Genomic DNA, 21512 nt, shown 5'->3' on the forward strand with positions numbered 1-21512 from the left:
TGTGATGGAGACTGCAATGGGCTGGGAACTCACTGAGGGAAAAGAGAGAGCAGTGTGGAAGTAAAAGGCTCGGACGGGAGAGAACTGTTCAAAGAAGGGCTGAGCTACAGCTTCAGGAAGCTGAAAAATGTCATTTGGGGTCATCCCAGATTGATTTAATTTCAGAAGTTATTGAACAAGTTAATTTTTTCAGGGGTGTTATGTTTTCCCTTGGAGGTGTACACTTTGCAGACTTGAGCTCTGCTGCCAAAATGCTCAAGAAAGTCTGTGCTGCAGGTCACACCATTTCTTCTTTGGCTGATTCCAGTCTGGTGCTGAGCTCCAGCAGAGCCCTGGCAGAGCCCAGAGCAGCCTCAGCACCCGCAGAGCCCGGCTGCAAGGAGAGAAAGCAGAAACCGCTTGTCAGCTGAGGGCTCCTGTGCCCTTGTCCCAGCTGCCCGCTGTGCCCAGGCCATGCTGGCCATGCTCAGAGCGGTGCCCAGAGCTGCCCATCCCTGCTGCCTTTGGCACAGAGCAGGAGGGCAGGACATGTGCCCAGCCTGCAGCCAGCCAGGGCACATCCACCTCCTCAGCAGCTGCCCAGAGCAGGATGCTCCTGTGCTCGCTGCCATCTCCCAAAAGCTCTGATCCCACCCTGCCAAGCAGACGGGGACCCACCTCACGCCATCCCCCGCTGGAAGAAAAGCTGGTCCCAAACCATGGCCTCAGCCTTCTCCAAGGGCTTGGCCCATCCAGGCCACAGCTGGTCCCAAGCACTTCCCCATCCAGACTGGAGCCCACCCAGAAAGCTTCCCCTAGAAAAATAAACAACAAATTATTGAAAATAGATTACAGACAAAAAGGGCAAACAAGAAAGGTAAAAAATCTTATTTCTGCCAGGGCCTTGAGGAAGGCCCAACCCCTGCATGCCAGGGAACAACCCAGCCATGGCTGTGAGAAGCCCACACTTTCTCTCTTCCCCCCTGCACTGCCCCCCAAAATCACGGTGATCCCAAAGCAAACAAGGGCAGTTGAGCAGCCCAAGCCCTTCCTTGCCTGCACAGCAAAGCAGCCCCAGCACAGGTTCTGGAGTCCCACCCCTGCTCCCACCATGGGGTTTGTTTGTGTCGGGCTGGCTGCCCCAGCCCCAGCCCGGGGCATGGTGGGTGGTGGGGGCTGTTGGCAGAGCCAGGAGCCCACTCCCATTTCATACCCACCCCAGCCCATGCCCCAGCCCTGCCAAAAGCAGCTCGGCAGCCGACTGAAGGATCAGCTGCATCCTCCCCAGCAAAGGGGGAACCTTTGGTTCCCAGCCAGGCTGTGCAATGCCCAAATCTGGGAGCATCCCCCTGCATGTGGACTCATCTGCAAATTCCCTGTGGAGTGAGGCTTTGAAGAAGGTGCCACAATCCAAGTCCATCATCTTCAGCGGGCCAGTGGCCAGGTCCAGGAAGAGGTTGTCATCCTTGATGTCGTCCTCACTGTCTCCAGCAGCAGCAGCCCCACCTGATACAGCTTCTCCAGCGGCTGCTTCTCCTTCCCTGGGGTGAGACCAGGCTGTCAGGGAACCAGGACAAGCAAAACAAGTTCAGATGGCAGCCACCAGTGCTGGGCAGAGCAGTTCAGCTCCAGCACAAGGGCTGCGTGTTCCCATCTGATGAGCCCAGAGCAGTGACACAGGCACGATAAAAAGTCTGGGTTCCTCTGCTTCTCATTGCCAAGGCATGTGTGCACCTGTAAAATACGAGGGCCCTGCATCACAGTGTGCCTGTGTCTCTCCCCCTTCTTCTACGGCAGATGAATATCCTGCATCTAAGGATCACAGAACAGCTCCTCTAATGAGGGCCTTTCCAAGTCCAGCATGGATAAACACCGCCTCATCAGATCTTGGCCCTCTGGGCACAGAACCAGAAACCGCTGGGCAGTTGGAGAAGGCTCCTGTTGGCCTTACCCCACTATTCCCATGCCCAGGCTTTACTGGATGTGCTCAGATGGTGTAGTGTGTTTGTTAAGTCCATTTAATTCCTCCCCCATTTTATGTATCTGCTCCCCCCCATTTTGTGTAAAATGGTTCTGCCCTCCTCAGTTTTCCTGCCACAGCCCTGCCAGTTATATTGTCAATCTTTTAGGTTATATAATTCCTCCTCCCCTTTTTCCCGTATATGTATGCCTTTTCTCCTCCCTGGGCCAAGTCAATCACCCCCCACTCCACCTAGCATTCCAGAAGCTTCTCCTCTTTGGGGGTTGTGGTTGGCTGTGGTCCCGGGGCCCCTCCCATACCTGGTACCTATTGGGCTCTCCACTATGTCATTTGTGTTAAGTTCATCCCCTCTCCTCCCCCTATTGATCTTCTGTAAACCCCTCCCGGATCCACCCCTTCCCTTTATAACCCTGAAGCACCTTTTGTTCTGGGTCATTCACTGATACATCGTGGGCTTTCCAATAAACCTGTTTAGCCCCCAGTGAGTGTCCAGCTCCTTCCTTCTCGTCGTTTAGCAGCGATCCAGTCCGCAACCAGCACAGCCTGAGGCCTTACAACGCTGAGGGGTGCTGGCAGACTATGCAGCTGGGTGTCGGCCTTAACCTCAGCTAGCCGGACTCTGACCTTCTCTGCTCTAGAAGGCCAAATACACCTCACTGCACTCAGAGCTGGGCCTAAACATTCCCATCAATTCCCTGTTTTGGAAGAGAGCAGGAGAGCAGGACATGTCCTACCTCCTCAGCAGCTGCCACAGCGGGATGCCCAAGAGCCCACTGCTGTCTCCCAGCACTGGGATTCCCCCCATGCCCAGAGATGAGGATCCACCTTGAGAAAACCCTTGTGGCAGCGAGAGCTGATGGTCCCAGCTGATGTTCTGGCCCCACCTGGAAGGGTGCTCCCCACAGAGCATGTGGTGCACAGGATGCCCAGGGACCAGATGGTAGCTGGCTTGCCATGGTACCAGCCAAAGTGGGTCCATTCCAGGGGGCTGTATGACCGTGTTCCTATGGAATACAGATGGAGTTCATCAGGGGGATGCTGCTGCTCCCAGAGCCTGGCCCCATCACCCCTGGGCATACAGGGGTGCCCCAGTGGCACACAGGGTGACCCACTGCCCTCTCACCAGCACCTGGCACATGTGTACAGACTTGGGGTTGGGAAAGAAGCCACTGGTGATGGAAGAGGGAAGTGGAAACCATGGCAAGACCCAACCATGACAATGAAGAACCCACTTAGTGCTGGGAAAAACCATGCCTTCATCCTCCCTGCCTCCATTATGAACTCAAAGCAAATCAGGTGAGTGGAGCAGTCCAAGCCCTTTCTCACCTGCACACCAAACCGGCTGGGGCACAGATTCTGCCTCCCCCTCTCTGCTACCCCCACCCACGGGTGTTTTTGTTGGGCTGGCTACCCCAGCCCCAGTTCTGGGCAGAGTGGTGGGCAAAGGCTGCCAGCAGAGCTGGAAGCTGTCTCCCCACACAGCCCTGCTCAAAAAGCAACTCAGCTGAAATCTCAGTGCCATGAAGGGCAGCAAAATGGAGAATCCCTGCTGCCACACCCAGCTTGGGCTGTGAGATATTGGGCCATGAGATGCTGGGACAGGGAGCACACCCCTGTGTGGGCCCACCTGCAAAGTGAGTGTAGGCTGTGTCTTGCAGGCAGATGCCACAGCCAAAGTCAATCAATTTGGCCTGCCCGGTGTCCAGGTCAACCAGGATGTTCTCTGGTTTGATGTCCCTGTGCAGGACCCCGCAGCTGGTGCAGTGCCGCATGGCCTCCAGCACCTGGCGGAACAGCTCCCGCACCACCTCCTTGGGCAGGAACCGCCGTGCCCCAATGAAATGCTGCAGGTCCTGAAAGCGCTCTGGGCGCTCCAGCACCATCATGATGTCATTGGGGAGCTCAAACCACTCCAGCAGCTGGACCACACCAGGGAAGCCAGTAGAGACCTTGGCCAGCAGCACGATCTCCAGGGGTGCGTTGGTGCCGTCGGGCTGCGGGAGGAGCACGATGCCGTCAGTGGGGCTGATGCCGTGCCAGGCCTGGGGAAGCCCTCAGCCAGCCCGGGATGCTCTGCGCCCTGCGATGTCCCCACGCCCGCTCTCCCTTGGGGCGTCCTGGCGGCTTCCACCCTGCCGGGCCTCGGCTCATCCCCGCCTGGCACGGCCTGGCTTCTGCCGCTGGCCCCACTCACTCACCAGCTCGCCCCAGTGCTGGACACATTTCCGTGGCACCCTTTTGATGGCCACCTGCAAGCCTAGGGCAGCAGCGGGCTCAGCTCGCCGCCCGCCCTGCCGAGCCCCATCTTCCGCCCTCCTCCTTCTTGTCTGTCCCCTACTCCTGTGCCCACTGCCGGCCCCGCCGCTCACGGGGGCGCCGTCCGAGAGCCACGTGGCCGCGAAGACGCTGCCAAAGCTGCCGCACCCCAGCAGCGAGCCCAGCCTGTCCTGCTCCTTCAGGCCCTGCTGTGCCTTCCCTGCAGGCAGGACGCGGCTGTCAGCGCTCGGCCTGGGGCCAGCAACGGCCCCCGAGCGCCCCTCAAGTGCCCCAGGCTGGCCATGCCCAGGCGTTTGCTCCCAGGAATGGGACAGCTGCGGCTCGGGGCCGGCGGCCGCGCTACCGAGCAGTGGAGCTCGGGGAAGCGGCAGCGGAGGCAGCAGAGGCGGCTGCGCCGCCTGTGTCCTCCGCGGGCCCCGGGAGGAGCCGGGGCTGGGGCTGGGGCCGGGTTCAGGCCAGGCGGAGCCGAAGGGCAGTGATGCCGCCCCAGCCCCAGGCACTGATGCCCACCCAGCAGCGCGACCACCAGCACGGCCAGAGCCAGCCAGAGGTGAGACAGTGACGGGACGCCCGGGGCCGGGAACGGGGCAGCCCGGCCCCGCCGGGCATGGGGAGAGAGATACTGGGAGAGGAGGGGACACCGGGAAAGGGAGAGCGAGAGAGGGTGTGGGACTGCGGGAGAGGGAGAGGAGAAGCGAGAGGGAGAGGAGAAGCGAGAGGGAGTCGACAAAGTCGCTTCTTTCACTGTTTTTGCTGCTTTCGCTGCTGCTGCTGCTGCCACTGCAACTGAAGCTCTGGGGCCGTTTGTCCCCGTGTCCGTTAGTCCGTTGCCTGCTCACTGCTGCGCCGAGCCCGCACTCCGTGGGGGCAGCCCCTGAGCCTGTCCAAACACGGGAACTTTGCCGTGTTCAGCCAAGACCCAGAGCCTGGACTCTGGGCAGTGGCACAGGAATCCCCTCGGTCGCTGCTGTGCATTGTCCCTGATAAGGGTAAAACACTATTGGAGCCCGTTCCTTGAATTCAGAATTTGTACCTGACCCATGCACTGCATTTACCTGAACAGCATTGCTTTCCATAAAAAAAAAAAAAAGGTAAGGGAAGGGAAACTGTGTATAGCTCATGGTGTTTGACAGTGTCTAAAACATGCCAAGTCATGGATCTTAGAGGTGAGATACATTTGGAATTAATGGGATGGAGAAGTAGTGCAACAGGGAGCATAAAAACAAAGAGAGTAAAACATCTCAGATTGTTTCTTTCTGTTTTCCTTTCATTTCCTAAAAACTGTTTCCGTTCTTCCAGAATCTTGTCCACGGTCCTGTTTGCTCTTTCCAAGAACCTTTCCTGGAGGACGAGGTGCAGCTCCTGTCACAAGATGTGCCACCAGCTGCAGCTTCTCTTTGGCTTTCCACACCATGTGTGCAGCACGACTCTTGCAGCAAAACAGGAGAAATGTTTGAGGAACTTTACAGCTTGTTCTTTCTTTTCCTTGTGGGCTGGGCAGTTGTGCCATTGGTGAGGTTTTCATTGTTACTATTCTAGCCTAAGAAAACATGGCAGGCTACCAGGAATTCTTAGGGAATGCAAGCCTGACTGAATGCAGAGAATCTCTAGAGCCTACAGCCAGAAATGGAGAGCTGTGGGATTATCATTCCAACACCCCCATGGACATCTTGAAAGTGATGTAGAAGATGAAAATGGGCTGACAGAGAGAATTTGTTTCAGTGTTCAGTTCAGATGTTGCTACATCTCATGCATTGATATAAATCAGGAGTACAATCAGTTCATGAAAGGCACCAGAACAAGCTGGACCTCTCAGGAGATGACTGAAAGAATGTGAAAAGGAGAAATGCAGGGAATGATTTAGTGAGCTTTGCCTGTACGAAGGATCGTTTTTCCTAATAATTTCCAGTCCGTTCCCTCTGCTTTTGTCCTTCCTAACAAGGCCATTTTCGTCCCAGATTTCTCATGAAATGGCAACCCTGAGCTTGTGGAAGTGCCTGAAAGATGCCCTGTTCCTACAGGGACACTGAGGCTGAAGCAGGAGCCTGAGCCCTGTCTGGGGAAGCCTCCTCAGAGGTGGAATTTGTGCCATGCTGGGAGAGGTGGAGCAGGGGGAGAGCACTGGCGCTGTGTGGCAGGAGCCGGAGGTTTGGGCTGCAGGACATTCCATCTGCGTCGCTGCCCCGCAATGGGCGGCCGTGCCCGGGGCTCTGGGCCTGGCCCTGTGTACACTGTGCTCCTGACACTGCAGGAGCTCCCCGGGCTGGGCTCAGCTTCCCGCTGGGCCTGGGCAGCAGGCTGAGCTTCAGCTGGGATCAGCAGCAGCTGGAAATACCTCTGTGCATCTCCATTTGCTGCTGCTGCTTGGAAGAAACAATGGAGGGAGTCAAGAAGTTCTGGCTTCTCTTTCTCCTGGTGGATTTTTTCATTTGAATTGACATTCCAGAGGCAATTTCTGTGATGGCCTCTGTCAGTTGATTCTATTTCAGCAGTGGCAACAGGGCTGTGTTTGAGCTCTGCAAATGTGGCCTGTGTGGCTGCTTTAATTCTCCTTGACTTCGTGCTCAGGGATTTGTGAGCATTTCACGATCTGCTAATCCTGATGCCTGGGACAAAAAGCCTGAGTTCACCTATTGCCATCCGGGGGCTATGTACAAATCACCAACAGGACGGGACTGCTGAGGAACGTGTCTCAAGCTGTTTATTTTCCAGCATCAGTCTCATTACATGGTTATGACAATGGGAAGGTCCCAGCATCTTATGTCCTCGGCAGCAGACGAAGAACTCAATGTCACAACTGACTTTAAAAGTTTTTTTACCAATCACACAAAACAAAAGCATATTGATGGTAGTTCTATCCAACCACTATAAGCACAGGTACCTTTGGTTAAAACAATGCTTGCTTATTTTGAATACAATACTTGCTTGTAAGCCTTGAAACACAATGCACAGAGCTCAAGCTTAGAACTTCCTAATATCTTGCTAGATATAATTTTCTGTTGCTTCGGGAGTTATTCTACCAAGCGTTAATATAAAAACCATTGTTCTATTTGTCCTTACTTTCTACTTCTAATATAACTTGTCTGCTGACAAATCTTAAGGCTTCCACTTAGCTCTAATCACAGTTCTGCTGTCTCTGAGGCCTGCTTTTTGCAGCTTTCTTGAAACCCTCTGATTATAAGAGTTCCCACATTTACCATCACGAAAGCACTCTGGGTAGCGCTGATCAAAAAAGACAATTGCAGTTTTACAGATAAATTTCAAGTGGTAAGCAGAAGAGGGCCAAGAGCAGCCAGGATCTCTAATTCCCAAGGCAAAGGCACCAGCAGCCTCCTGCTGTCAGCTCAGGGTGAGTAAAAGAGTGAAGAAAACAGCGCTGGAACCTGATCCTTTCTTTCTCTGAGGGCTGGCTCAGGGCAGCACAGGCAGGCCCTGAGGAGTCAGGGCTGTATGTGGGTGATTGCTGCTCTAGCCCAGAATTGAGCTGGAAAAAGCCCTTGGGAGCCGAGGCAGCAGCAGGCGGGAAGGGGCCGGCGCTGCTGCTGCTCCTGGCCAGGAGCCCTGGCTGAGCCGGGCCGGCGCCCCCTGCGCTGTGGCTGCTGCTGCTGCCAGAGCCGTGCGGGACTCGGGGACAGGGAATGGACACGGGGGGACAGCAAAGGCCTGGCGGCTGCAGGGATGGTGGCACTCAGGCCAGCACCAGCACAGAGCTTCAGCCCACAGTTAACTCCAAGGGAAACGCTGGGGAAAGGCTCCATTTCAGCCTTTCTTTACTCGTGGCTGTGAAGGGACTGAAATAAAAGGAGAACAAGCAGGGCCCGACCCCTCCTCTTTCAGGAGGAGCTCCAGGCCTGGGGCTGTGAGGGGCCGTGAGGGGCTATGAGGTTCTCTGAGGGGCCATGAAGGGCTGTTGGGGACCTTGAGGGGGACAAGGCCCTCTAGGAGGCTGTGGGAGGCCAGGCACCTCATGGAACAAAGGGCCACTTATGACACTGTGGAACCAAGGAGGCTGTTGTTTGCAGTACAGAACGTCATGGAACCAAAAGTCCATCATGACATTTTGGGGCCTCATGGAACCCTGGAGACCGTTATGACACTTCAGGACCCACTGGAACCAAGAGGCCATCGTGTCACTGCAGGGCCTCATTTAACTAAGGGCTCATTGTAGCACAGCAGGGCCTCATGGAATCAAGGGGGTCGTAGTGGGGCTCTGTGAGATCACGGGGACCTTCTGACTCTGGGGAACCAAGGAGACCATTGTGACACTACAGAGCTCAGTGGAACTAAGAACTAATGTAACAGTGAAGAGCCCAATGGAATCAAGAGGCCATTCCATACTTCAGGGCTTCATGGAGCCAAGGTGCCCTTGTGACACTGCAGGACCTCATGGAATCCTGGAGACCATTATGGCACTTTGAGGCCTTGTTGAATCAAGGGGCTCTGCGGGGCCCTGTGGAACCAAGGAGCTCTTTGTGACCCTACAGGGCCTCATGGAAGCAAGTGACCAGTGTGCCACTGCAGAGCCAAGGAGACCATTGTGGTATTGCTGGGCCTTTTGGAAACAAAGATCTGTTGCAATACTACAACACATGGCCTCATGGAACCAAGGGGCAATTGTCATATTGCAGGGCCCCATGGATCCAAGAACATGGAACAGGTCTGGTTGGCTTGGCTTGACTTGTCCAGCTGATCTTGGCATGTTGAGGTCTGCTTCTCATCTACCCCTAAAACTCTGGAGTTCTTGCTATCCTTCCTGTGCAAAAGAACTCTCCTTCTCCAGGGGTTCATGGCTGAAACTGGGATTCTATCTCCACATTTGATTCAATGCAAAGATTGTTCTCAAATGAAACCTGCAGAACAGAAAGCTTTGGATGGCCTTGGCATCTTGGGGGTCACCTCTCTTCTGCCTTCAAAACAATGGGGGAGCCAAGCTTTTCTTTCCATGGAAAAAACATCTTTCAAGGCCAGGTGTCCATAGCCAAAATCAGGAGTCCACCTCTAAAATTCCTTATGTCCAAGGATAGCTTCCAGACAAAAGCATCCAGGACTGTCTAGGTTCTCTTGGCTTCCTGAGGGCCAGCTCTCATCTGCGTGTTAAACACTGGGGCTCTGTACTTTCCTTCCTATGCGAAAGAACTGGCCTTTATGTCCAGGTACTCATAGACCAATGTTGGGTTAGGCCTCCCAAGTTCTGTCTATCCAAGGATTGCTCCCAGACAAAAGCTGCCAAGACAGACAGGTCTGGCTGGCCTTGGCCTCGGTTGGCTGCCTCTGATCTGTCTTCAAAACCTGGGGTTCTGTGGTTTCCTTCCTGTGGAAAAGAACCATCCTTCTTGTCCAGGCACCCATGGTCTCAAGCACATGAGCCCTGTACAGGGACAGAGGAGCTCTGTGCTCAGTGGGGCGGGGACTGAGGACAGCAGAGAAGAGCCCTGGGAGGGATTGAAGGGTGGTTTCAGTGATGGTGGATCCTTTTGACATAATAGACAACAGCCTGAAAAAGGAAAACATCAATGCCAAGGGCAGCTGGGGAGGCCCAGATTGGGAACAAAGAGAAATGAACTTTGCTCCCAGGACAGGGCTGTGGTGCAACACCTTCGCCAGAAGAAGTCTGGTCCAGCCCAAAGCTTTGTGTGGGCAGGCAGAGGCAGGCAGGAGGCAGAGCTGTCAGCAAAGGAAGGGGCCAGCCAGGTGGGCAGCCGGGGGATGAGTTTTACAACATGGCTTATGTGGTCCAAAACCTGTTCCACATTGCCAAAAGATGTCTGCAGCTTTGGGAGATATTATTTTGCCAACACTCCTGTCAATCACTGTAACATAATGTGACCAGGAGAGATTGACATCAGACCTCTGTCAGTGGTTTGGTTCTACTGAAGGACAGAAGTTTATTCAGTATTATCTTCAGTTTGAAAGTAAGAGCAGTGATACTGGAGTCTTCTGTAGCAGGGGACATGGTATACCATATGGAACATGTGGACCATGGTAAAAGATGTTAAATAAAAAAATAAATAAAATACATTAAATTAAAAATACATTTATAAATAAATAAATACAAACATTTCCAGATGTTCCAGGAGAGCCTCAGCCTCATGGTCTGGGAAGAAAACTTATCACCATGAGTCAGCAGAGTGGCTCTCCAGATGACTTTGCAGAATGGCTGCTATTACTGCCTAGTGGTACAGAGTTAATATTGGGGTGCAAGGAAGCAGCAATTTTTGAATTTCACTAGACTTAATATGGAATGTTAGGGGAAGAACCAAAGAAGGACAAGGGAGGGATCAAGGTGGTTTGGAGAGAAATAGACATAGGAAAATAGAGGAATAATACAATAAGTGGTGTCAGTCATGCTGAGAGATGCTGACAAATGCTGATCAGTGTGCTTTTAAGGCCCTGCCTTGCACCTGGTCCCTGCACTGTTCCACAGTACCCTGTTTCCTCATGGGTAGAGACTCTATGTGTATTTTCTGACTGCTCTGCAGAACCAGTGGGATCTGATGGAGTCAGATGAGAAACCTTTTTGCTCACTTGTCTGTGTGTATGAACATGTCTATATGAGGTAGCTGAAAAGTTGAGTGTCCAAAGGCCAGTTAAGCAGTGGTCCTTATGGTGTTGATAAAGTTGATACCTTTATCATGGTATACCAATATAACTTATACTTTGGGGCTCAATAATCTAAAGATTTTTAGAATGTCTTATGGATAGGTGTCGATGGAAGGAGACCCGGACGCCAATTGGTTCATCGCAGATCCGATTTATTGATCGATACAGCGGATTAAATACAGTTCATAATAAGCTGAGCTGAGGATTGGTTACTTACATATCAGCAACTACGCCTACTTCTGCATTTTTGTGGTTATTGTTTTGATACTTTCTGCATATTTTCAGCAAGAATCTCTCTTCCCTATCCTCATGTTGCAGCAAGGGCATCATGTCCTTGCCTGTCATTGGTCACTGACTGCTGACTTCCCTTTCAGGCTTAACCAGCGGCATTATGTCAACATGGCCTTTCTCAGCTAACCAACTGTTAACAAAACTCTCCACATTTCTCCAATTTTCTTCTTGAGCAAGAAGACTAGTCTGCCAGGTTTTTGCTATCATACGGCTGACCATGTTTTGAATACAATTAAAGACACAAGGCAAAATAAGCAAAACCAGTAAAATTACACCCAGTAGCCCTATAGCATATGTCACAAGGTTCCTCAGCCATGGTCCAAGTCCTAAGCTTTTAAGCCATTCGTCAATTACTATTGCCTGTCCAGTAGGGGAGTATGGAATACCTGTCACATGCTTAACGGACCACTGATTCAAAAATTTCTGGACCCTAGCACTTACATAAGCTGGACCATTATCCATTTTGATACTCTTTGGGACTCCCATGACAGCGAAGAAACTTAACAGGTGCCTGATAACATGTATAGCTTTTTCTCCTGCCTGAGCCGTAGCCCATATGTAATGACTATATGTATCTATAGTAACATGCACATACTTGACTCTACTGAATCTAGCTACATGCGTAACATCCATTTGCCATTTCTCATTTATTTCTAAACCTCGAGGATTAACTCCGACGCCTAAACCTATTCCCCCATTATGATAACTACATGTTGGACATGCTCTAACAATGGCCTTAGCTTCTGACAAACTCAGCTCAAAGTGCCTTGCTAATCCTTTTGCATTTTGATGATATCTACTATGTGCTTCTCTGGCCAATGTACGCTTATCAACAGGACAAGAGTTATCAATGGGTAAGGTAACCAATTTGTCTTCACGTTCATTCCCTTCTCCTAAACCTTCAGACCATTTATGGCTCCTAATATGAATCAGAGAATACGCTGCATTTCTCTCCCGTAAAGCTTTCCTTAATTGTACCAGTAACTCATACAATCGTTTATTATTCACTTCCTTAACTGCTGCTTCCTTCATTCGTCTGACTACTCCTGCGACATACATAGAGTCTGTGACCACATTTAAAGGCTCCTGTAAGTTGGACACTGCCCATACTACTGCTAACAATTCCAGGGTTTGTAAGCTATCTGCAGGGTCTGCTGTGAGGAGTTGATACTTCCATTGTCCTTTTTCTTGCCAGGTGACAGCAGCACGCCTTGATTTCTTTCCTGCATCTGTAAAAGCTGTAATAGCTCCTTCTATGGGGTGTTCTTCTCTCAACGGTCGGGTGATCCAGCTCCATTCTGTCATCCATTGCAAAACTCTGGGCACTAATTTGCTGGTCTCTACTTTAGCAGACGATGTCAATAATGCTTCCTGTAAATCCTTTGAATTAATCAAGTACCAGTCCAGGGTTTCTTTTTCCATAGGCAATCTAATGGTAGCGGGTTCTCGACCATCCACTTCAGTAATTCTGAGACGCCCCTTTTTGATTAACTCAACCAATTGTTTGATTTTTGAAAATATTGTTTTCTTATGTTGTAGTGGTGGTGACAACCATTTCAAAACCCATATCTCCCCCATTTTCTTTTGTTGTTGAGAGAGAGCACCAAGCAAGTGGCAAGGGCTATTCCAGATGGTAAGGTCAATGGGGTAGTCGAGTTGTCGACGAGACACATACCCTTGCTGTACACATTTACTAATTTGCTGCAAGGCAAGATGGTGCTCCTTTGTCAGGTATACAGGAGTAGTGGGGTGAACGCCCTTTAACAAAGGCCGTAGGGTTTCTAACAAGTGGTCCCACAATGGGCTTTAACCACTGTAAGTCTCCCAGCAACTTCTGTGCATCATGCAGAGTCTTAATGTCTAATTGTAATTCCAATTTTTGAGGTATTACTATTTGATCCATTAAAGTCCATCCCAAATATTTCCATGGCTTTGTGGTCTGAATGTTCTCTGTAGCAATAACAAGCGAATATGCTGCAAGAGTATCTCTAATACTGTCAATCTGCAAAGAGGAAAATGGTTGTTGCTGTGCAAACAAAATATCATCCATGTAATGATATAGTTGCTGGCCACTTGCGACGTAGTGGCTGTAATGCAGCATCAACATAAAGATGACACAACGTTGGAGAATTGCGCATGCCCTGTGGTAATACAGTCCATTCAAATCTTTTGTCTGGTTCTCCACGATTTATTGCCGGTAAAGTAAAAGCAAATCTCTTCATGTCATCAGGATGCAGCCCAATAGTGAAAAAACAATCCTTTAGGTCAATAATAAAAAGTGGCCAGGGTTCTGGGATCATAGCTGGATTTGGAAGACCAGGCTGCAAGGCCCCCATTGGTTCCATCTGGTCATTTACAGCTCGTAAATCATGTAACAAACAGTATTTCCCTGATTTCTTCTTGATTACAAAAATAGGTGTATTCCAAGGGCTCTTGGAGAGTCGTAGGTGTCCCTGTGTGTATTGTTCCTTTACCAATTCATGAGCGTGCATAAGACTCTCCCCTTTTAATGGCCATTGCTTAACCATCACCGGTGTATCCATTTTCCAGGTGAGTGGAATGGGGAAAGTCCAAGCAATGGCAATTACCCCAAAGGATGATGGTTAGTTAACACCACTCCCAATTGTGTTAAAATGTCCCTTCCAATTAAGCAAGAAACTGTAGGAGGCAATTGAACAACTGAAAACACAGCAGATACTTGTTGATTATCAATGCACACCGACAAAGGTGGCGATCTGCTTGCTAATGTAAATCCTCCTACTCCTGTGAGCATGTTTGATGATGGGAATAGGGGCCAATGTTGTGGCCATGCTTCTGGAGAAATGATGCTGGTATCTGCTCCTGTATCCAATAATCCATAAAGGGTTATGCTTTGATGTCCATGGGTAATCTCAGCTTTTTGTTTTGGTCTATTTTGTAAATCCACAGTCAAAAGTGTAGCACCAGTAGAGCCAAAACCCTTCTCATTCCGTGTTTGCCCAGTAAATGATGGTATACCCGATGTCATTTGTGATAGTGGTATTAATTGTGCGATGCGTTGTCCTTTTGTTATTTTAATCGGGGGATAAAGGGTGTAAACCATGATTTGTATTTCCCCTGTATAGTCCGCATCAATAACACCAGTCAATACAAATAATCCCAGCATGGTTATTGAGGAACATCCTAGTAACAATGCTCCACATCTTTGTCCATTTAATATAAGAGGACCCTTTACTCCAGTTGGTATCCTCTCAGGCCGGTTCGTCATTAGCCTGATGTCTACTGCTGCTGCTAAGTCCAAACCGAGGCTCCCTGCTGTTGCTGGTTGCAGACAGGAGGTGGCAGTGATGTTATGGCGGCAGCTGATGTCTCTGATGTCACGGTGGCAACTTGTGTCTGGACGCAGCCCCCATTTGCACTCCTCCGATCATTTCCCGACCGGCGCTTACAAGCCGTAGAATTGTGGGAGCTAGATCGGCAGCTTTGACACCATATACCAGTTGCTCGACATCCTCGGCGCGTATGTCCCTCATTACCGCATCGGTAACACTTGATGAACGGTCTCGAGCCTCCTTGCGTGACTGCCAATGAGCCGCTTCGGAGAGGAGCAAGAGCAGCTAACACCTGATTCTGAGTAGACTCTGCTTGCTTTTGCAACCTTAATCCTAATTCCTTTAAAGCTTCTGCTATAAATGCCTGTGAAGCTGTTGGCATTAATGCCATTCGCTCTAATGCCTCCTCAATGGTCCAATTTGCCCCTAAAGTAGCTAACACTCTTTGTGTTGCTGGATTGCTATTCTGCAATTCACACTGCTTCAATAACGTCCCCTTCATGTAGTCCACAACACCAGCCCGATCTATGGCAGCAGCTGCCCTATCGATAAAACTTCCAAATGATTCTTCTCTACCCTGTTTAATACCCATATAAGCCGGTAACCCTCCTGGCTCTTTAACCATTTCTATTGCAGCACGCACTAATCGCATAGACTCTCTAAGCTTATCTGCTCCCGATATCATCTGTGCCTCTGTACGCAAATATGCCCCTAAGCCCATAAGCTCCTCTACTGTTACTCCATGTAATGGATCTCCCTGAGCCCGTTGTACAGCAACCGACTCATTAACCATAGCTTGCCAATGTGCATTAAACAATAACTGCTGGTGCTGAGTGAATATTAAATGCACTATTCCTTTTAAATCATTTGGGCATAAAACCTGAGTATTAAAAAGGTAATCTAGCATTTGCCTAACAGGTTCACTTTTTACTCCAAACTGACTAACCGTAGAACGTAACTGAGATAACAACTTCCAATCTAAGGGAGTATATTCCGCTATATTATGCATAAGGTTCCCCTGTGCGTCATACTGTGGTGTGTATGTGACCGGACATGCAAGACTAGAAGCTACTTCCACCGCCTCACCATCCCCCATTTGCATTACTTCTTTTGCCAAAGCAGCCCAAGCTTCCCTCCTCTGTTTAGCCATCTCCCCCCATAGGTCACTGTGTGCCCCTGGGATAGGGTCTGACTCTTTAAGGGTGCTATGCTGCTGGCACTTTGGTACATACACCGAGCTTTCCGGCGGGGGGGCGGTGGAACCGGAGCTGGCTCGCGCGGGGGAAGCGGCCCCCCCCGCCAGAGCTGGAGCTGGCTCGCTCGGGGGAAGCAGCGGAGGCAAAGCTGGCGGCGAAGGCGAAGCTGGCTTGCTCCCACCCCCACCATCCGACCCGCCTGAAGCTGGCGGAGGAGGCAAAGCTGGCTTGCTCTTACCTCCACCATCCAACTCGCCCTCCCCCCCTAACAGGAAGGGTGCAAACGGTTCCACTGTGTCTATAGGAAAATCCTCCACACCACTCTGCTGGGGACTCTTAGGCATAAGTATCTTAGTTACAGAAGGTGCCAGGGGATCATCCTCACGACCATACCCTATATTCCTCTTATGAGCTTCTGTCGCCCTTTCTGCTGCCGTTCTCTCAGAGACATGCTAAAGCAACGCGTTATATACCACCCGCCATAGCTTGCCTAATTTCTTTGCTGACTTATCATCATCTAACACTGTATCCCACAGGATATCCCCAAACTTTTTCCACTCTGCTAGCTCATGAACTGTATGTGGGTTAGCGAAAATCCCTTTAGCATGGCCGTAAGCCAATAACCCTGGTAATTCCTTTTTTAAATCTATCCCCTTTACTCCTCGCTGTTCTAAATACGCGGCGAAAAGATCATATGCAGCTTGCCTATCCATACCTATTCGTCAGCGCGCTGTTGCAGCTCTCTAGGCTCCGGCGGCACGTATTGGCTCGAGTCACCGTTGTGATCCTCGAGGGTGCTTCAAATTCTGGCACCATCCTGGCTGCAAGGACCCAAACCCAACTTCCTCGACCGTGGCGCGTTCCCCCCTTTTTCTTTTAATACGAGACAAGAGGGCAAACGTTTGGGGTCACCATTTGTCGATGGAAGGAGACCCGGACACCCATTGGTTCATCACAGATCCGATTTATTGATCGATACAGCAAGTTAAATACAGTTCATAATAAGCTTCATACACATTGCAAAAGCTGAGCTCAGGATTGGTTAGTTACATATCAGCAACTACGCCTACTTCTGCATTTTTGTGGTTATTGTTTTGATAATTTCTGCATATTTTCAGCAAGAATCTCTCTTCCCTATCCTCATGTTGCAGCAAGGGCATCATGTCCTTGCCTGTCATTGGTCACTGACTGCTGACTTCCCTTTCAGGCTTAACTAGCGGCATTATGTCAACATGGCCTTTCTCAGCTAACCAACTGTTAACAAAACTCTCCACAGATAGGCCTTAGTTACCCTTAATGACCCCATTTTTCCTCTAAAAATACAAGTGACATCAGATTAGTTATAATTTTACACATGAATTTCTTAAAAAAGAAGCACCATAAGGCTGCAGGACAAAGTCATTTCCCAGTTGTCCTCTTCAGTTATGTTTCAAGCTTCCAGAACAAGAGTTGTATTGAAAAACACATGGATTCTAACTTGCCCCTACCTGGAGTGCTATGGTCATGAATTCCAATGCCTAAAATGATTCCTAATTTTTGCAGCCATCTCAAACTGCTGAGTTTCCCCAGCGCAAACAGACACACTGCTCAGGTGTGTGTCAGCCCCAGGTGCCACCAAAGGCACTGCAGAGCTGCCTTGGGCCGGCTGTGAGGGTGGATCATCAGCCCAAGCTGCACTGGGCCACTGCAAGGGGCTGTGGCCATGGGCACTGCACTGCTGGGTTTGGCTGCCACGGCCACCGTGAGAAATTAAACTGTCCTTGGACACACTGGGGAGGACTGGGACATACTGGGAACACTGGGAACGCTGTGGGAGACACTGGGACATATTGGGAGTGACACTGGGGAGGACTGGGACATACTGGGGACATTGAGGACATTGCAGAGAAGACTGGGGACACTGGGGCATCCTGTGGATGACATTGGGATAAAGTAGGAGGGACTGGGAATAAACTCAGGTGTATTGGGAGGGACTGGAGGGACACTGGGGTTGTACTGGGTTCTACTTGGGATGAACTAAGCTGCACTGGGGTTGTACTGGTCTCTACTGGGGATGAACAGGGCCCTACTGGGAGGGACTGGAGAGGCTGAATGGGCTGTTCCCATCTCCACCGCATCCCATTTGCCGAGGCTTCTGCCCACCACCGCTCAAAGGCAATCAGCGCCTGCTATAGGACCTGGTAACCGGTGCCTGATATTGGCACCACCTTTTTTTTTTTTGCTTACAACTCCCGTCGAGCCCTGCGGCCTGATTGAGCCCATATTGGAGCGTGGACTACAACGCCCGTCATGCCCCGCGCCCCACAAACCGCTCCCCCCGGGATCCGCCCCCCCTTTGTCCCTTAAGTGTCCCCCAGACCCTCCAGGATCCCTCAGTGCCCCCTCAGCCCCCATTTGGGACCCCCCACAGCGTTCTCAGACCCCTTGAGTGCTCCCAACCCTACAGATGCCCGGTACAGCCACTTCTGGGAATTCATCTCCTCTCATCCCCCGCGGCCCCAGAGCCCCTCAGAACACAATCCCGCGTCTAAAACTCCTGCCATGCCCCGCGCCCTAAAGAGCCGGGTTGGAGGTCCCTGAGCTCCTCCCAAGGGCTCCCGAACCATTTAAGTTCCCCCGAGGACCTCAAGTGACAGTTCAGACGCAAAAGTGTTCCCCAAGAGCCTTCCCGGACCCCCAAACAAAGCGTTGGAGCCACTTCTGGGACTACGGCTCCCATCATGCTCCGCGGCGCATGTCTAGCACTATTCCAGCCGGGACTTCATCTCCCGTCATGCCCCGCACCCCACCGAGAGCCATTGCAGCTGCGCCTCGAACTCGCGTGATGCTCCGCGGCCCTGTTAAACCTTATGATACCTGCGCCTTCAACTCCCGTCACCCCCTGCGCCCCAGAGAGCCCCGTTCGAGCCCCCCAAGGGCCTGCCCGGACCCCGAAGGGCCCCAAATTCCCCTCCCTGACCTCCAAGGGCCCCTCTGGACCCCCAAGTGCTGCCCCGGACCCCGAACTGTCCCTAAGATTCCCTGAGTGCCCCTCCACATTCCCACCCGGCTCCCCCAAGTGTCCTCCAGACCCTCAAGTTCTCTCTGAACTCCCTCCCCAGACCCAAAACTGCCCCAAATGCGCCCCAGAATTGTCTCCAGGGATCCCGAAGTGGCCCCTTTGACCCTGTGTGACAAAAAGATGATGAAAAAAGATGACAAAAAGACAACAAATATAATAATTACCATAAAGAGGAAGAAATAAATAGGCAGTAGATATTAATTAAATAATGAAGGCAATTGTGTTTCTTAGAAAGAGAGATGAATAATCTTTTTGACTGCTAAAAAAGTATAGATTTAAAGAAATACAAAAAATAATGTAATAAAAACTGAAGGGTATTATATTAATTAGAATAAAATATTTATGATTTTATTTATTAATTAATTTATATTTATAAGGAAAACTGCTTAGATTTTTCTTATGTTTTGGGATGTGAGTCCTAGGTGGATGATGTCAGATATTGTGAAGCTGGGGGTGAGGAGCAGCTTGTCCAAACAGGCTCAGCCTGCAAGGGTCTCATTCTTATCCATGCCCAGACCTCCTAAGGAGACATTCAGCATCAAGATTTCTTGGGGAAATGCTTCTATCCCTTCTTCTCATAACTAAAAAATAAAAAAATACTGATGTGATTAAAAAAGCAAAAATCATGAGCTGCATTTTGAAATCTTCCTCCTGAAGAGAACTCCAAACTGACTCCAATCCCTGCACAAGCCCTGGAGTCCTAAAGACAATGGAAGGGAGACAAAGAGCTCCTCAGGGCTTTCTGTATTTTATTCAGCCCCACGCTGGATTTGGAGCTGGCTCCAGGAGCTTCAGGCACGGAGAGAAGGATGAAGAAGCTGCTCAAGGAGTCAGCAACAAAACTCCAAGTGCCTTGGAGCATGTCTGGGCCCCAGTGAGGGCAGGGAGTGCCAAAGGCTGCCCAGGGCCTGGTGAGAGCAGATCCTTGAGGCCAGGATTGCAGGGAGCCCAAGACTCTGAGCAGGGAACTGCAATGCTGAGCAAGGCCTGGGTTGGCTGGGGGAAGCAGAAAGGCCAAGCCCTGAGCCCAGCCTGGGCCAGCAGGGCCTGTCCCTCACGGCTGCCTCGGGGCTCTTGGTGGGCCAGTGGGATGTGAGGGGCAGCAAGGACAAATGGCATCAACCTGCAGCCCCTGCCAGCCTCGCCAGGGAGGCCGAGGGAGAAGCAAAGTGCAGCCCCTGCCAGGAAAGTTCCTCCTGTGGGGCCTCCAGAGGTGCTGCCTGAGCCCAGGGCACAAAGGCCTGGCTGCCTGTGGCCCTGCCAGCCCTGCCCAGCCCTTGGCCCTCTGTCCTGCAGGCTGTGCCCCCTGGGCATGCTGCTCCTCTGTCCTGGCCGGCTGCACTTGCCCATCTTGCTGTGCCCCACCATTTCTCACCCAGCGTTTCTGTGCCCTCCCTGGGCTCCCTGCACCCAGCGCTGCCGGCTCTTGGCACACAGAGCCCGGCCATGGCCCAGCCTCACACTGCCACACCTCCAGCACCAACATTCTGCCCTGCGAGGGACTTTGCTTTCTCCTCAGCTCCAGGCTGAACCTTCCAAGTTGCACTTTGGGGAGGTTTTCTGCAATTCCCACTGCCAAAGAAAGCTCTGTCTCCTGCTGGTCACAAACAGAGAAGGGCTGGAGGGAGATGTGGTGGTCAGAGCCTGTTTGGGGCACAGCGACCATTGTAGACATGATATTTTCTGAAAAATCCCTTTGCTAGGATTTTTCTCCTGAGAAGCTGAGGCCTCAGGAACAAAATATATACAATAATTATCTGCTTCTGTGGAATGCAACAGGTGGATCTGTGATTGGCCTCATGTCGTTGTTTCTAATTAATGGCCAATCACATTCCAGCTGTGTCTCTCTCTGGTCAGACACAGGATTTTGTTATCATTCCATTCTTTCTCCTTTGCTTGCAAGCCTTCCGATGAAATCCTTTCTTCTATTCTTTTTGTATAGTTTTAATATAATATCTATCATAAAATAATAAATTAGTCTTCTGAAACATGGAGTCAGATCCTTCTCTCTTCCCTCTTCTGGGACCCCTGTGAACACCACTACAGACCACGAAATTATTAAGTTTTTTAATATTCTCTGAAAGAACGAGGGGCATCAACTAAACATCTACAACTGACTGGATGGCAGTTGAGTGGCGGTGAATGGTACACCTGAGAGTGGTGGCAAACGCTGCTGCATCCAGCTGGCAGCCAGTCACCGGTGGTATCCCTCAGGGGTGTCTGCTGGAGCCAGTTCTGTTCAATATTGTTACTGACAACATGGATGAGGGTGTTGAGTCTTTCAGTAGTAAATCTGCAGACAAAACTAAGCTGGGAGTGTGTGTCCATCTGCTGGAAGGTAGGAGGGCTCTGCAGAGAGACCAGGAACAGTTGGATGGATGGGCAGAGTCCAATAAGATGAAGTTTAATAAGTCCAAGTGCCAGATCCTGCACTTTGGCCACAACCACCCCTGCAGTGCTACAGGCTAGGGACAGAGTGGCAGGACAGCGGCCAGGCAGAAAGGGACCTGCAGGGACTGATGGACAGCAGGCTGGACAGGAGCCAGCAGTGTGCCCAGGTGGGCAAGAAGGCCAATGGCTCCTGGCTGGATCAGGAATGGTGTGGCCAGCAGGAGCACGGCAGTGATTCTTCCCCTGCACTCAGCACTGGTGAGGCCACACCTCGAGTGCTGTGTCCAGTTCTGGGCCCCCAATTTAGGAAGGCCATGGAGGGGCTGGAGTATGTCCAGAGAAGGGCAACAAGGCTGGGGAGGGGTCTGGAACACAAGTCCTGTGAGGAGAGGCTGAGAGAGCTGGGGTTGTTTATCCTGGAGAAG

The 21512-nt window shown here is 51.1% G+C and overlaps 1 pseudogene; it reads right to left on the minus strand.

The window, feature by feature from the left end:
• Positions 1-1767: 1767 nt before the first annotated feature.
• Positions 1768-16451, minus strand: LOC128940002 (serine/threonine-protein kinase pim-1-like; annotated as a pseudogene).
• Between the last annotated feature and the right edge of the window lie 5061 nt (positions 16452-21512).

This window comes from Melozone crissalis, unplaced genomic scaffold (assembly GCF_028551555.1).
Source record: "Melozone crissalis strain CALT ecotype California unplaced genomic scaffold, PUWL_Pcris_2 ptg000031l_1, whole genome shotgun sequence".
Taxonomy (NCBI): Eukaryota; Metazoa; Chordata; class Aves; order Passeriformes; family Passerellidae; genus Melozone; species Melozone crissalis.